Consider the following 18007-nt stretch of genomic DNA (forward strand, 5'->3'; position numbering starts at 1 on the left):
CATCATTTATTAAAAGAAATTAATTAAATGAAAAATAGAAGTGGTCTTTATAATGGAGAGTATTAGTCTCCTCCTGTTAATTGCCTTTCCAAAGGCAATTTCCCATCCACATTAGGTGCCTTTCTAGACACAGCCTGGATGTGTTTGCAAAATCCTCAGCACAGAGTTTTCTAAGGATATAGTAAAGTAATGGAGATCTGAATTCCAAAAGAACTTGGGAAAAATTATGCTGGATGACAGAAGGAAAACTGGCTCTGTGCTTAAACAAAACACAAAATGCACAGCAAAGCTCGGGCTTTCTCATAATGGTCTTCATTTCTTCAGACAGCAGGGGATGCCAGTATTTCTACCACTTAAAGAAAAACTTTGTCGAAATCTCACCTGTCTCACTGTTTCCAATAGGATTTAAATTAGGTGTCAGTTTTCCCATACTCTTCAAAGACATTATTTATTGCAAAGCCTTGCATCCTCTTAACTTAGTCCAAACACCCCTGAATTACCAACTCTGTAGTTCACAACTCAGGTCCAGCTGATGTGATCTGCATGGAAGTGGGGAGGGAAGTTGTTTGGGTTTTGTTTTCCTTCAAATGACTGTGACTGGCCTGGAAAACAATGGAAAAAGAACTGCTGAGACTTTATCCTTAGGAAAAAGTGGATCCAATTCTTGCCTGGTAAAAACTTAGAGTAACTGCTTATTTCAGTTAGACTAAAACCAGAGCATATGAATCAGTGAAAGCTTGATTAATCAAGTAGTGTGATGTGTGTCATCACTTGAGAAAAAAATTTAGTACTGTAAAATTTCGAAATAGAACTTACATGGCAAAATGGCTTGCTTACACCTAGAACAAGAGACAATGCTGCAATGTTTTGCTTCCTTCCATTTTTTTTTTTCTTTTATAAAGGATAAATAATAGAAAAAATGCATGGAACAAATACTCTTATACTTTATGCTGACAAATTATTTTAAATCACAAAGCATGAAATGTAACAGAAATCTGTTGGAGGATATGGCTTTTCATTCGGAACAAATATATCTTAAATGCAATCAATACAAGTATTATACTAATATGGATAATTTGAAAAACAGATTTTAGCCACTGAATTTCACTTTATGTAGATTTTTTTTCTTCTATATCTAGAACAGGAACTGTCAGAATATATTCACACATAAAGATTTCAAATGCAATACTTACAGCAGTGCTCAATATGCAGTTTTAGATTCAACTGTGGTTTCCTCCTGCTTAAGCTAATTTAAATGTTAAACTCTCTGTGTTGCTATTAAAAAGCCTATGAAAACTAAACTGTAAACTTAAAATCTGCTAGAAATACAGCGCCTGCAGCACAGGCCTCTAAAATATGATGATTTCCATCTTCAGTATGTTTCATTTCTGCTTTACATGAACCAAATTTAAAGCTTTTTTTTAATTTAAGATTTTACTTGGAATAAGCTCGAATTCCCTGCTCTAAGTGTCATATGCAGCTCACATATTACTCACATTTGCTGAGTATTTGACCCATTCCCCTTTCTAAACTTTGATGAACCTCCTTTGAAGCCCAGAGGATATAAAGTGTATGATGAAGAATGGTAGCTTAGAAGTTGATTTTGAGCTAATTCTGGGTAGGAACAATATCTGGGGATTTCTTGCAGCCTATCAAATCTATATGACACCAAGGCTCAAACTACAGTCACAGATCTCAGTAGCCTTGTGTTCATCTGAGGTAGCCCACACGAATATCTTAGCATTGTGTTTCTGATGTTTCCATTATGTTTCATAACTACAGGCCATTCCTCCCTGTGTTCATCACAATGAGAGCAGGAATTTTCTTTCCTCTCTAGGATGGGAGAAAGACAAGTAGTTTTTCCCACTAGGTCTTAATTAGAGTCATGTGTCACTGCACATTCAACAGCAGATGTAGAGGGCTGACTGTGGACTGAGTTTCAGAAAATGTAAGAATTATTGATCTAGATTTGCTGATAAATATTGTATTATTTAAATCTTTTGGTTATTCAAGAGTCATACTTTTTATACTCTCTGATATACATTTTTCCATGATCATCTTTGGGTCTCTAGTACGTAGCTGAAAACCCTTTGTAAACTCTACTGGGCCTGCCTTCAGAAAACTGGGGGGAAATTCTGCTTTGTTATTTCAGCAGGTATTTCACTTTGATATGGTATCTGTATCTCAGTTCACATTTTATATCCTTGAAAGATTTTGTGTGTTGGAGTTATTCCCAGATTTTCTTCCTTCCTATGGCAACTATTGAGTCTTTGTATGAAAAAGAAAAGCTTGTCTGATGTAAAAAGCAACGACAATCTTAGTACTTTCCTACTAAAAGAGGATATTTTTTTCTTTTATCCTGGGACAGTTCTGATTCAGTGAAGACATTAAGGTGACACCAAAGACTAGTGAATCCAGTGAAGAAATTCTTTACAGAACATTAAAGCTAACCAATGATATCTGCAGGCATGAATCTCTCATTTAAGTTCTCCTGTGGGTATCTTGATTCCAAGGATCTCTGGGTATTCAACAAGCAAGAAATGGACTTCTTCTGACGCACTTCTTCACAAAGATAGGAACAGAGAGCTTAACGTTTATATTATATTGACTTCAAGGACTTAAACTCCTCAATCAAAATATTTATTAAAAAAATCATCTTCTTTTTGTTTGTAGAGCCCTTTATTCCTATTGCCTCTGTTGTGAAATTATTAGAACAGTTATGTCTTTATATCCACTCCTGATCTAAGCCAACTGGCAATCTCCTAAGCAATTTACAACAAAGGTAAGGGTCTGTATGGGTCAAGACCATTAGTAATGGGTAGTTTGAATGTGACTGGTCTCCTAGAGATATTAACATTTTAATAGAATAGAAAAAGAGCATCCTGTACTTATTAACTATAGTGCCAAGCAGTGCTATCTGAAGCTTACCATTTATTCCTACAGATATATCCAGATGATTCCAGTTCCAGAATCTACAGAACCATGCCCAGATTATATCTCCAAGGATATCCATCCAAGGATGGATATTCCACAATCTCTCTGGGAAACTTATGGTAGTTTTCAACCACTTTAGAGTAAAAAGCTTTTTCCTACACTCGGGTGGAATTTTCTGTTTCAGTGTGTGCCCACTGCCTCTTGTCCTGGTATACTGGGCATCACTGACTTCACCTTCTTTTCACCCTCCTGTCAGGTATATGCACTGATAATATCCCCCCTCAGCCTTTTCTCCTAGCTAAACAGTCTCAGTTCCCTCAGCCTCTCATTTTATAAAAGAACCTCCAGCACGTTGGTCATGTTCGTGCCTCAGCTCTGAACTTTCTCCAGTATGTCCATGTCTCCCTTGTATTGCAGAGCCCAGAACTGGACACAGTACTCTGGGTGTGGCCTCACCAATTCAGAGAAGAATCCCGGGATCATTTCTCTCCACTTGCTTTCAATGGTCTTCCTAATGCAGCTCAGGATACTGTAGGCAAAATAATGTTGTTCTTCTAATAATCACTACTCAACTACATGATTTGAAAACATCTATGATTTGATTTGCTGTTACAATTTATCAAATCACTGGTGTTTATAAGCTTTTACAATCATGGCTACAGATGATAGCTACACATACTGGAAAGGGATATTCTTTCCCAAGGGTTGCCTAACTAGCTACTGTCCTATTCCTGTGTATATAGTTCAATGTGACTGTGATTGCTTTAGAGTCACTCTTTTGCTCCAGTTTCTTCCAAAGTTAAAATATCAGTGATGTGTGATTTTTATGCCTATCACAGACAGTAAGGAGGCAGGTCTTTGCAGATTTATCTCCCCTGTGACTGTTATACAAAAAGTGAAACTTGACTCAGATCCTTCAGTGCTTAGAATATATACCAGGGTGATTTCTGGATGTATTGAAGGGCCCTGTGTGCAGGCAAATTCATCATCTGGGCTAGTCTTAACCTCAATGTACCGTTTATTACTCAGGAATGATTACCTTAATGCAAACACATGTGCATACAAATCGCTGGCGTGTGTTTCATTGTGTTCTGCAGTTTGGCCTGGGTGTGCCCAGAATTGGTCTCTGGATAAGAGATCGAATAATGCTAGTGCAGCACAGCCTGTAACTCTTTAGCAACTGAATCTTTCAGACAATTCGAATAGTCTCGGCATCAGAATTAGATTTGAAGAAAGTCTACTGCATCCTTGATGGGATGGCTACAATGTTTATTTTTACAGTCACTTCTGAGAACATAGTTCCACCAATTTGCCAGTAATAAAATCCAGTTTGTTTGTGACTTAGTTTGTGCAACCCAGCAATTTGTATGAAGACCCTGCAAATGCTGCAAGCATTAAGATACTGTCTTTGAAGGTATTTTGTTTTGCTAAAAGCTAAAAAAAAAACCTACAGAAATTCCGTGCTGTATTAGCTGATAGTGGAGACAAAGAGTAAAAGTTAATTCAAAGCCAATTGTTTTGAGAAAAAACAGACTCTATGTGTTTTCAAGTCATGGTGATCGCTCTGTAACTAATGTCCCAGCCAGTTTTGCAGGAGTTGGTTTGTTTTCATTTTGTAGTCAGCTATGTAAACAGTAATTATTTATAATAGTATTTACTTGCTAGTGAGAAATACATCCAGGTTAAACAGTACATGTCTATCTATTTTAAAAAATTGTTTCTCTTTATTTTAGAATTTAGTTTTGCTGGGCAAAGATAATTTAAAAACACAAATCAAACGCCAGGGAAGAAAACACCTCAGAGGTTCTGTACTTGGAAATTGTATATTACTTTATTATTAACTCCCATAAAATTAACAACCTGTGTTTCTCAGTTTGTCTGCTTAGAAAAACAATTGCTTTTGATATCTGAAAAATTAAACTAGAATAAGAATATGGGAAAGAAAGTAAATGGGAATATTGTTATCTTTTGCAGTAGCATTTTTACAAAATGAGAAAAGCTTAATTCAGGGGACTTAAATATTCAAAATCAGTGATGGAAGCTCATAGATTTTGTTCAGGTTCTTATTTTATATGATAAGTTGTGAGTCAGAAAAATAAAACTGGAATATGGTTTTGGACATTGTGTGTAACTATTACTTCCAAAAATGAAAGGGAAAACAGAGTTTCTTGAATATCAGTTTAAATAGGAAAGCAAGTTATAAGCATTCCTTTCCTGATTACCATTCTTAACATTGTACCACAGCTAAAAAGCATTACTTGAATGGGTTAAAAAAATAGTAATTGGTATTTGTGGTGGCAGATTGCAGTTTTGTTCCTTGAGATAATTTCCAGGTTAGCTTTCTTCAAAGACCATTTGCATTCCAAAGTCAATATTTTTGCTTGTACATTTCTTTAACAGTTTGCAAAAACGTCTAGACTTATATTTCAAATACCCTTCTTATGTTCCAGCTACATGAATAAGCACATTTTTCTGCTTAAATCTAACATTTTCTAGCAGATTAGGCATGTAGGAATGTTAAATCTTCTACACTGTCAGTAAATATCTCATTCATAAGTTCATGAAACTGTAATAGCACTAATAAGTGTAGTAATAACATCTTATTAATTACACATCAAGTTATTAGAAACAGACAGAAGAGAAAGCCACAATAAGTCTGACTGTTTCACACAGCAGCAGGATATTCCTGCCAACAGGCTATCTGCATTTCAGATATGTACCTAGACAAGGGAGCCTCTGCTCCAGTCATACTCCATGGAAGGAGCTGTGTTCCTCCAGAGGCCAACTCTCAGCACCTGACAAAGTGCCAGCGCTACTTTGTGGACTATATAAGGGGCCCATTCTTAGCTATCTGATATGTGATGTGCTCAGTAACGCTTGGGTAGCAATGATAGCAGACAGCTCAGCATGCTCAGAGTACTGCTGGGTGCTGGGGTTGGACAGACAGCTCTGCAGCACAGTCACAGCTGAGTGCCACATGTGGACACAGCTCATGGAGTCCCTCTGTGGGGACTCCAGAAAGAGCACAAGGCATTTTTGGAGTAAGATGTCACCAGAATTGAGCCAAAGAATTCCACTGAGAAAATAAATTATTCTTGGTATGTTTCATCCTTTAGGGCTCATTATTATTCTGGACCCAAACACAGAGACCGACTGACAGGAACAAGGATTAGAAGATCTGCTAGCATGTGTCTTTGGATTGAAGAGGTAAAGGTTGCACCCTGATGTTTTGGCTTCAGCCTTGTTGAAGAGTAGTTCCAGAAGTGGGTTTTAAATGCAGAGCCAGCAACAACATACACATTCATGATTAAAGTGATGACTATGTGTCTTTTGGAAAAATTAAATCACACTGATTGAAATAAATTGGGTAGTAAAGCAATAAGCAATACTGACATTTTAAGGAACACTTTCACCCTAATTTCAATTGTCCATCTGGAAAAAAATTTCACACTTGCCTAGATAATATCAAAAAAAAAAAAAAAAAAAAAAAAAAAAAAAAAAGAAAAAAACAACCCTATGTGTTGTTGTCATGGACACAAGGCAACATAAAACGACCATGACCAAACTCCCAAGGTCGGCCATTCCCACTAACTGAACCTGTGTTCTTTAAAGGCCTTTTGCTTTATACTCCTCTCTCCTTTTCCTGTTTCCATTTTTATTTTCCCTTTTGCTCAGACGGAAGTACGTGTCACTGAGATTGGGCACTGAGTTGGTTTCCAAATCCTTATCATCATCTCCTTCTTCCGTATGATCTGGCTTTCAACAAGGAACAGTTCTTTTAAAAAATTTCCTTTCCTATTTACCTCATTTTTATTCCTCACATTACACTGAATAAATTGTTTTCCTGGGTCTGGTCTCCATTTATCTTTTTCCTGTCTTAGAGCCTATAAGCACTTCAGAGCAAGGAATGTATCTTATACCACATTTGTAAAATGATGTGTACATTTACAGCTGTCTATAAAGGACTTTTTAATAACAGAAGCAAAATCCTTCAGTCCCCAAACAAGCAGAAATCTTTCCTCCCCACATACATTTTCCTTGGGATAAGCAAGACAAAGGCAATAGCCACTAGTGTAGTAGTAGTAATAATAATAAAGGTTTAGTGAATTGATAGTTTATTAAAACAGAAATTCTGAAATCAGTTTTGCAAATTTAAAAAAACTGATAGTAGTGCCTGTTTTATGCGAAATATAGTAAAAGAGGGAAATTATTCTCAAGTAGGTCAAAGTAAAATATTCCTCATATGGAATTTAAAACTCTTGAATAAGCCCGCAGTCTCAGGATAGTCACTCTGTAGGGGAAATATCAGTTTTCACAAAGATTGTCTTTCAATTAAAGTTTTAATTACATACCTCTATGGCAAGGGACACATAATCTAGTAAAAAAAACCTACTTTAAGGTCAAAAGATCTTTCCAACATGACTATATGCTCGCACACACACACACATATCTCCACAGTTTTGTTTTTCTTTTTTTCCAAAGTTTATTCATAGAAATTCTAGACTTGCCATTTATTTTCTGAGGTTTCTGTGGTTATTGCAGTCAGAGGTACCAATACAGCAATGAAGTGAAGGAACACATATCTCATATTTTCTATGTGTGGTACAAAAATTCCAGACTTCTGCAGATTTTTCAAGCATTGGTTACTTTATAATTTCCTTCCTCCTCTTCCATTCTCAGCCTTTGTCTAGATTGTATGCATGCCAGACATAATTTTCAACAAAGAAATATTGAAATAGGAAATACTCCACAGTATGTTCTTGATGTTGAGTCTGCAAATTCTATAGTGCAAGTCTTACACTTCAAAGATATGCTCAAACAGTGGGAGTCATTAAGGAGAACAGGCATACTGCAGACTGGAAGTTGAACCTACTCCATTGACTTTTAGTATTAAGATCATGACAAACATACATGCCAAAAGGTCAACCTGGAGAAACTACAAGACGCAACAAACCAACCAAAATGAGGGCAACGGTTGTCTGATGTTCTATTTATTCTTTTTTTTTTCCTGAAGAGGTGTTACAGTGTTCTTGGACAATGTTTCATTATGTGTTCATGCAGATGTTAAGATAATTATAAAGCACAACTTCAGCAGTATTACTGGGGAGATGACAAAGGAGGAAAGGAAGAACATAAATACATTTGCAAGGATTGTTAGAAGTCAGATGCATACACTGAGTTCGGCATCCTGTCTCTGATACAGAGCAGTAACAGAAGCCCAGAGGAGAGTATGAGCAGGACAAGGAGAAGCTAGTGATGCCACAGAATGTTGTTGAGCCTTAATGTAATATTTTTGAAGCCAAGAGGTATCTGGGAATGTAGAAGGCATCAGCAGATTTCTCTTCCATACATTTGTCTAGTCACTTTACAAATCTAAAAGTAGTATTCTGTCACAAATTGTTCCACAGATGTGAAAAAAATATTCCTTTCTTTTTTGGGAAGCTTCCATTTTCTGCTTTCATTTCCTGCTTCCTAGGCTATGCTACTAGGTAAGGCAGAGAACTGCCCTAACACTAAGCCCTAGGACTGCTCTTTTCTGGTAATAGCACTGATTCATGAGAATTACAAAGAGATAATTGTAAAAATTTCATTTATTATTTTTTAGGAGCCAGATCAAAAACTCACTGAAGGAATTTCAGTGGTGTGCCTGTCTTTTCTGGTAATATCTCACATAATACAAGAATACTTACCTTTTCATGGCAGTGTTTCATCAGTGGCTGTAAGTATACAGAAAAGATAAGTCTGAATTCCACTTCTTGAGAAATCAGGGAAAGAAATGAGAAACAGAGATGGCTTCAGCTACTGGCCTCTGTCCATGAAAGGACACATTTACTTCATGGAGAAGTGAATAGTAAACCGTCCTGTTTCTTAGCAAATTTTTCTACACTTTTCATTCATTTGGTTGATTTTACCCCCACACTCCTCTGATATATAAATACATATTTGGCAGTACAAAGCAAACCTAAATTTCTGCAGGCCAAAAGCCTTTGTGAGAGATATATAAGGAGAATTCGCTCTTCTGAGGTATTTTCAGAAGAATAATGCATTTAATTTGAAACACGAAATTACTTCTATTCAGCCCCATGTTTACTGCCCAAAAGCCATTCAATATGATACTAAACCACTGAAAATGTAATGGCAAAATGCAGATTTAGTTTTAATTGCTCTGTCTAGTATAGGACTAGCACTGGAAAAAAAATACCAGACTGGAAGTAGGTTTTGATAATTCATAAGAGCTGTTCAGTTCTGACAGGTCTGAGTGAGATCTGACCTTCACAGACTCCACAAAACTTTGATAGTTTTTTGGCATTTTATGACAAGAGATGGGTAGAAGTTTATCTACTAAAACCAAGGTAAATAATGTATCCTTCTACACCCCAATGATCTTTCATAGTCATATCATCTGACCCATCTGAGCCTTTCTTCTCTTATATGTTTCTAATGGAGAAGACCCTGGTTTACAACAAAAATTCTTGTTTGCAAGCTTAAATGAATGACCCTGAATTTGTATTCTTGAAATGCTTCTTTTTTTTTTTTACTATGTCCTTAAGGCATTTAGCAACACAAAGGAATAAAAAAAAAAAACAAAACAACAAAACCAACAACAAAAAACCCAAAACTGTGAATGAACGAAACTTGGCTACCAGAATCTCTCTGCTGTATGGATTCTCTCAGGTTTTATTAAGTTTTTATGATGGCTATTAATTGGACCTGTCTTATTCTATCTAGCTGCCTTTTTCCACAACATCTGTAGTAACTCTTGAGTATCTGAACACCTAAACCTTTCTCTCAATAGGATTCAGCCTGATCTCTTAATTCCAAACAGATGGGTACAAAAATGTATCAGGCAGACTAAGAGTTTTATTTTATAAGAAAAATTACAGAAATTGGATAAGCAGGCAGCAATAAGCGCTCTTTTGAACTATAAGAGAGTTTGAATTTATTAAGCAATTCATTAAGTAAGCTTCTCACTGCATTACTATCTAGTCCTTCTGCAAAGCTAGTTTAAAATGTCTGAATCTATAGATCTTCCATTACTTCCCTTGATATACTGATTCCCAACATAATATATCTCACTGATAGGAATTTATTCCATCTTAATTTCATAAAATTATTCATAGTTATATTCCCCTGTGCCACCATAAATAATTTTTCTTCATCCTTGGGGTGAAATGTCAGCCCCTTAGAAATGATAAGAGTTTTGCTGTTGTGAGGCCAGAATTTCACCCTTGGTTTTCATGCCTGAGATACTTTAGAATGTTATAATAAGTTATCATTTATGTAGGCCATAAATATATATCTGTTTTAATCAATCACTGGAGAGAGCTTACAAGAGAGATGAAGATTGAAATATGAAGTCAGAGCACCTCACTGGAAAGGCAAAAGTATTCATCTAATAAACTGTCATACATGATTAAACAGGTTAGAAAAGAAAGACCACCTGGCAGGCAGAGGGTAAGAAAATGCTGAATATTGATTGAAAAATACACATATCACAGAAGACTTATCTCTTAGAGCATGAAATCCTTCCCTTTGTTTGAAATATCTTTGTTCTTCTATATAAAGCTTTTAGAATAGGAAAAAAAAAAAGAAAATACTGGGAGTTGGCATTAAGATACTAGGGGAAGGCATTATGAAGCAGCAGGGAAAGACAAATGATTTTCAGGGAAAGGTAGGGAAGAGAAGGGATAGGAAGGAAGGGGAAGGGAGTGAAAGGGAAGGGATATAATTTTCCTGAATTCCTTTCCCCATCTTTCCCCAAGTATCAGGACTCATGACTATTTTTCCACCATCTTTTACATCTCTCTTCTCCCTACCCCAACATTCAGAAGCAATAATTATCACTACAGCATTAAAAAACACCGCAGTACGATGAATCAGAAAATATAATTTGGAAAAGGTATCCCCCATTAGGGACCTGACCTGTGTCTGAGGCCCTGCCATTGTTGGTCTGTGGTTGTGCTCGTCGATGTGGCATGGGAAAATATTGTATAGTTTCACTGTTGGGAACTGAACCTTGGAAAGAAGAACACTAGATTAGGACAAGAACTGAACCTTGGAAAGATGAACACTAGATTAGGTTAACTGGTGGGAACTTGACCTTTAGAAGAAGAAACAACAGAGCCATTGTTGGCACGGAGTTGGTATCATAAGCCATTGTGGTCTTGGTTCATACACTGGCCACACATGAGTCGATGTCACAACTGGAAAATTCCACTCCTGTGAGGGGGATATAAGAGGATGTTCTGGGTTGGCTGGGTGAGGAGGATGAGATGCACACTGCTTTGACCCAGGGGATGCCCTGAAGGTGCATTGCCTACCTGCCCCTCCCACGGAGGGGCTCCATATCATTCTCCTGCTCAGAGGTTTTTCAGAAATCCGGGGGTCAGCATGTGTTAATTGCTATAACAAGTAATAGAATAAAGTTGCTTGGCTTACACCCTTCGTGTCTCAGTGTTTATGATTTTGGGAATCTTCACGAACCTAGAACAGAAAACAAAAATTTGGCTGTTATAACTTTTTGTATATGCTTTTCTCATTTTTATTTTTCAGATATCTCTTTTGACATTTCTGCTACTGTTGACTTTTGTTGCGGAGTTGGGTTTACTTGATTAGCCTTCTGCTGTTGCACAGTTAAGTAGGACCTAGGTAGAGTAATATAAATTGAAAAATTAAAGTCATGTTGATTATGTAGCACCATGACATTCACCCTTTCAAAGAACTTTCAATTTGTTGATGAGAACATGATTAAGACTGCCAAGGAGGTCTTAAAAAGATCAAAGCTTCTGCATTGAGCTCTCTGTAATTATGGACTGATTGATTCATCAATTTTTTTGTACTTTATATTCCCTTTCTCATTTTCTGCGCTACAGACACAACTATTACAGTGATAGCCAGCACATATGAATATTGTAATCTCATCTGACAATGGAAGACTTTCCTACAGGATAATGGTGACATGACACCAAAGAAAGCAGAAAGCTTTAGCAGAATAATGGGGTGGCTTTATCTTTAAAAGAGATAGACTTAAACTTCATTATAAAAGATCCATGACATTATTTTCAGTTTTCATTTTGCAACAGAAACCTACATGGGATATTTTTATGACACAGTGTTCTGATTACTTCATTCTATGTGAGTATTTCCAAATAATTCTAAGGGACTCCTGTAAACCAGATATATCTTTGACTGGGTAAAAGTTGTCTGGACAACGGAGCCCAAAAAGAGGTACTGAAATGAGTTACATCCAATTGGCTGGTCACAGCTGGTGTTCCCTGGAGTACTGAGGCCAGTTCTCTTTAATGTCTTCCCAATGGTGTGGACAAGGGGATTGAGGGCACCCTCAGTCAGTTTGCAGATGACATCAAGTTGAGTGGGACTGTCAATCTGCTGGAGGGTAGGAAAGCTCTGCAGAAGAATCTGGACAGGCTGGATTGATGGGCCAAGGCCAATTGTATGAGGTACAAAAAGGCCAAGTGCCAAGCCCTGCTGATGGGTTACAACACTCACTACCAGGCAGTGCTGTGGGCTGGAGGAAGAGTGACTAAAAAGCTGCCCAGTGAAAAAGGACCTGGGGTTGCTGGTCAACAGCTGGCTGAACAGGAGCTTGCAGTGTGGCCAAGAAGGCCAATGGCATCCTGGCCATTGGATCAGAAATAGTATGGCCAGCAGGACTAGGGAAGTGAACATCCCTTCTACTTGGCACTGGTGAGGTCACACCTCAGATCCTGTGTTCAAGTCCCTCTGGATGGCATCCTACCCTTCAGGAGATCAACATTCCCACTCTGCTTGGTGTCATCTGCAAATTTGCTGAGAGTGCACTCAATCCCTTTGTCTATGTTATTAACAAAGATATTAAATAACCCTGGTCCCATAGTGAGTGGGGCATTCATTTGAGAAGCAAGACTATGGAGTCCATTTCTTCTTCTAAGCAATGATTTTGAATTTTAATTTATGACTAGAATTTAAGGGTGGGCAACCTTTTCCAAGAATTAAATTTATAGATGAAGTTAAAATACTCAACACTTCAGGATAGCCAATCTTTTACATATATCCTAGTATATATATATATATAAATCTAATTTTAAGTTTCATTTGTATTTCAATTTATCTGCACTCCAGAACTTTGCATAAGTTTTTGTTGTCCCAATATCACATGTCCAACCCACTGTTCCTGTTGCAAACTTCTTTATCCCTCCCTTCTATACATGAACATTTAATTTCAGATATGCCAATAGGAAATACAGAAAAGAATTTAACAGAACTTTGGCATTAACCTTCAAAGTATTACAAAGCGTTACAAAGAATTTTATCTTCTTTTTTTTAACTTTATCTCCAGCAACAGCCATTAGGCATCCTGTAAAGAATCAAATCTGAAGTCACAAGATGTGTTTCCAAAGACTCAGCTGAAGCTCTCTCAGTGCCTTTCTACCTAAGAATTTCTTATTACAAATTATGGAAATGCAGCTCAAAATAAAGGAGCTTTCTATAATGAGATGAGATTTTCGTAACTGAGATATTTTACAGAAGTTTTTTAAAGTTAAAATATAGACAAATAAATACATTATAAAACTTAATTGCCTTTTCCTATTTTTCCATAAAATTAATAGAAATAACTGAATAAAAATGCAGAAGAATGAGTCAGATAAAAATGAAAATATACCAAAGTGACAGAACTGGCATTTGTCCTTACCAGGCCACTGTTCTAAAATCATTCAAAATGAACAAAGGAAAAAAGGCCATCAAAACTGATTTACTATTTCCTGGTGTAAAGAATTAAGTTAACACTAGGAATTAAAATGAAAACTATCTATCAGAGATGAAGGACAAAATATTTTGTGAAAGAAGAAAAAGGCATGAGGAAATTCAGCTGCCAAATGTCAAATATTTCTACATATAAAATTTTTTTTAGTGAGTCAATTGGAAGAAAGCAAAAAGAAAAGTCTGCAAGAACTCAGACACATTCCTTATGTTGTCATCCCAGAATACTTGATGTGCCATTCATATTTTTAGCCATGGCCATTCCCAAAAATGCCTGCAAGCTGGCTTGGTAAACACAGTTTATCACCATGATATGCTGTTGTTTAATATCCTATAGAAAGGGTCTGGAAAGGACAGTGATCTTTTTCACAGAAAAATGAGTGGTAGAATACACTTTGATTTCTTCCTGGAATCAAAGGTTAAAAAATCAAATTTCCAACATTTTTACCACATAAATTTCATTTTGAAAGTTAGGTATACAAATTTTAATGAAAATACTGGGGAAAATATTTTAATGTTGTTTTGGTTTATCAGTTTCCATCAGAGATTTTGACAGAACTTTTTCTCAGCTTACTTTTTAGGTTGCATCCAAACATGCTGCACTTTTCTTCCACCTCCCTCTCATAAAAGGTAACATCAATAGATTATGTTTACTGAACAGAAGGAACCCAAAAATATTTATAGATCTAAACTGCTGCAGACAATCCTTGCTTCTATGTGAAGCCAGTCCTATTTGTTTTGAACAAAATCTCCAGACAGGACTTTTTAATGCAATGAAAGGAATTTTAAATTGAGCCCTTTATGTCAAACTTTATTTTAATGAAACACATATTATTGTTGTCATCTATCTCACATCAATAGGAAATAAGGATGGGTTTTGCCTATGGGATCTTGCTGTAGTTCTTAGCCACCATATCAACAATCAAACAATAAACAATCAAATGACAATACCCAATTATGTGCATATAGCTTGGATCCAGAGATGAGACCTGGTCACTGCAACTCCAATGGTGGTTGTAGTCCTGATCCATCAAGGTGGTGGTAGCAGTCCCATGGAGTGAGGGGAGGAGATCCTCAGTCTGTTGGGTAAAGTCCGAGTGTGGTCTTTTATTATGCTCAGGGTAGGTGGGAAGGCCTCTGGTACCTCCTCTGGGGCAGGGAGTTCTTCATTGGATGATTAACACTGGATCACGAGTCATTTCAAGAGTCTTTGACACCTTCTAAGTTGTTTATGGATGCCTGTTATGTCAGCACAGGTGGATCCATTATGGCCATCAGCAGAGATAAATATCTTCAGGCCATGTGTGTGAATTGTCCTGATGGGACAATAACTCCTGAAGGGAGTTATCACAGATGAGTCATTTGTGTAAGGACAAAAAACCAATACCCAGCCCATAGCCCGAGGTGGTAGGTATGCACACCCTCAATGCCTGGATTGTCTGAGTCATCAGCATTCCGGTCTTTTCACACTTGTGGATACATTCTTCTCCTAGGATAATAGAGTACCAGCCTTATCTTAAGTCCCTCCCCACAGTCTAAATTAGTAGTCAAATTTGGGGAAAAGGGAAAAGAAAAGGTGGATACCAGAGTCTGTGCAAACTAGAGATCACAGAGTATTTACTGTTTCTTTCCTTTATAAAACAATTCCCATCGACAGTAAGAAGACCTTCTGCTGTTTAGGATCGCATTGCAAGGTGTGGGCACAAGCTGAAGTTCACAGTTGTTTGTGTTGAAAAGATATAACAGTCATGAAAGAACTAAGGCAAATCCATGACAAAACATGGGAGTTGTACACCTCTATACTAGAGATTGATGTTATTTTCCATGTATTATGTATATTTATACGTCAGAGCCTGCTATTTGTTGCTGCCACTTGAGACAGGTTTTATAGTGAAAAAGTTTCTGCTCTATTTTGTACCTCAGCTCCCTCAAACTATTGTTCTAATTCAGTATTTATTTTTCATAATCTGAGGCACGAGATCTGCTATGAGAACATAGCTCTCTTAAAACTATAAGGAAGGGAATGTATTACGTAAATATTAATTCTTACTAGCTTAAAGGGAGAGTTAGGAGGCAGGAACCACCCCTACATAAAACAGGCTACACAGACCTGGCTGTGTAAAGTTGAAAAAAACAGTCCCAGAAAAAAAAAAAAAAAAAAAAAAAAAAAAAAGAAATGCCTAAATGATACTTAGTTAAAGGAGGAAGCCAACAGGAATGAGGGTCACAGGGAAGGACTGAGGTATGGGCCTGAAGTATATTGTGTGTGTTGACACCACAGCACTTGCCCTTTATTCATAGCCCTGTAGATTTAGCTCCCCCCTAGGATACAGTATTTTTCCATACGACTCATTTGTTTTAAGACTTCATATTCCCTTCAGTGTGAGATGCAATGAGTGGAACTATTGTATAGGATTACTGTGCCCAGTTAAACAGTTCTTCATTTTCAATTTACTGGCTGTTCTTCTGAGAGGTGTAAAGAGGTACCTCTGTATTATATCCTGCAAAGCCCTCTGGTTGATATTATATAAATGCAAAATGTTATATTATTTTAAAGCATGCTAAGACTAGAACTCAGAGGAATGAATACATTTTTGTTTTTTATTTTCAGTGGAAAAGAAACTGAAGCTGAAAATAAAATATGGTTCCTGGATAGTCAGCCTACTGTATACAGAGGATAGGGAAACTAAATGAAACCCATTCACAGTAGGTTAAAGTTGGCCACAGGAGCAGCTGACGTTGGAACATTACTAGAGAGACCATGTTGTTGTGAGTTTATTGACAGCTTCATGAACAGCAGAAATAAACAGAGCACTGAATTTTAATTTTATGATATATTTGTACCCTACTAAACTAAAGACCCCAATGACGTCTGTCTCAAGTAACTGGCACCATGTGTGTTTTTTTAAATAAAAACTGATAAAAGCTGATTCAGCACTGAAGAGGTGCACCACACATGTTGTCTTCATTTAAACTGTCAATAAGCACTACTTTCAAGGACTTAAACAATCTTAATTTTACCTATTTTCATGGCATTTCAAATAATTCAGCTTTGAAAGTAAGAGGCCCTCACCTATGATGTCAATCTAAAGATAGACTTGCTGCATTCTCCAGCTTCCTCAGCACTGCACCCCTGCAAAGGGATAGCACTACTGGTGAGAACTTGGTTCATGGTTATAGCACTTTGAAACCATAAAAAAACAGAGATTGAGTGTTGAGGGCACATAGCCTGTACCAGATGGATACCCGTAATCAAGTAAATGTCAATTACTTTTTTTTTTCCTGAAAGTGCTACCCTTCCTTGGTTACTACAAGGAGTCAGGACTAGGACTTCACAAGCAAGGGCCTGGCAGCATTCAACAGTCAAATTGAAGAAAATCTCCTTTACAAGTGTTTATATAATTCAAACTTATTTGAACCTTTAATTTGAAAAGTATTTCTCAAGTAGTCAGTCTCTTGTAGTTTCTCCTGCTCTTTAATTCCAAACTTGCTGCTTTTGGCTGCTAGGCAGCTAAGTAAGTGTAAGCTATGTACCTGGAACTATATACATACATACAACAGTTTTCTGTCTCATGCAAATTCTTTATGGATTTGTTTTCTTCTATAGACTAGGTCACAAAACACGAATGTTTCATGGTATGGTCTTCAATCTGCCCCAGACATTTGACCCTGAATACAGCTCATTCAAGTAGTACTCTGATGCCTGGTAAATACATACCTTAGTAGCTGTGCTTCAGTGGGGACAACAACTGATAATCTCTACTAGTCATTCACCATCTCTGTCCATCACAAGAAATAGTCCCAGAGGGCACATCTCTATGTCTCAAAGAAGATATGTATCTGCCTACACCCACAATAGCTGTCCTTGTCTTGACCCATAGAATGCAACGGCATCATTTGTGATGTATTTCTTTGCTTGAGAAGAGATGAATCTCCCTTTTAAGTAAAACTTTTAAGTGCAGCTTCAGGTGACTTGGTTTAATTGGTTTTTGTAACTCAAAGGACTGCTAAGAATACTTACAGGCAGTTCATAAGCATAAATAAGCAAAGCACAGTTAACAGGAGTCAGCACTAACTATATTAAAAAACTGATGGTAATGACTTGAGCAAAATTTCTTTTCCATGATGAATTCTTAGCATTATAAACTCAAAAGTAAAATAAACTATTGCTGAACAGAGGAGTGACCTAAAGCCAAAGTGGCATGTTTTTTTAATGTGGAAACCACATGAACTTCTGAGACAAGTTGAGGTTTACTTTTTAAATTGTGATCTTGAGAAGAGAGCATTTACACAGACAGAAATGTCAGCAACT

The 18007-nt window shown here is 36.9% G+C and overlaps 1 protein-coding gene across 1 annotated transcript in view; it reads right to left on the reverse strand.

The window, feature by feature from the left end:
• Nucleotides 1–11403: 11403 nt before the first annotated feature.
• Nucleotides 11404–18007, reverse strand: part of CRISPLD1 (cysteine rich secretory protein LCCL domain containing 1) — an 88328-nt gene continuing 81724 nt past the window's right edge. The window contains exon 15 of the mRNA XM_039379148.1: nucleotides 11404–11418. The gene's annotated coding sequence lies outside the window, so the exon portion shown is untranslated. The remainder of the gene's footprint in view (nucleotides 11419–18007) is intronic.

Source organism: Pipra filicauda, unplaced genomic scaffold (genome assembly GCF_003945595.2).
Source record: "Pipra filicauda isolate LSUMZ 115617 unplaced genomic scaffold, ASM394559v2 scaffold157_size4220110_pilon, whole genome shotgun sequence".
In the NCBI taxonomy this organism is placed as follows: Eukaryota; Metazoa; Chordata; class Aves; order Passeriformes; family Pipridae; genus Pipra; species Pipra filicauda.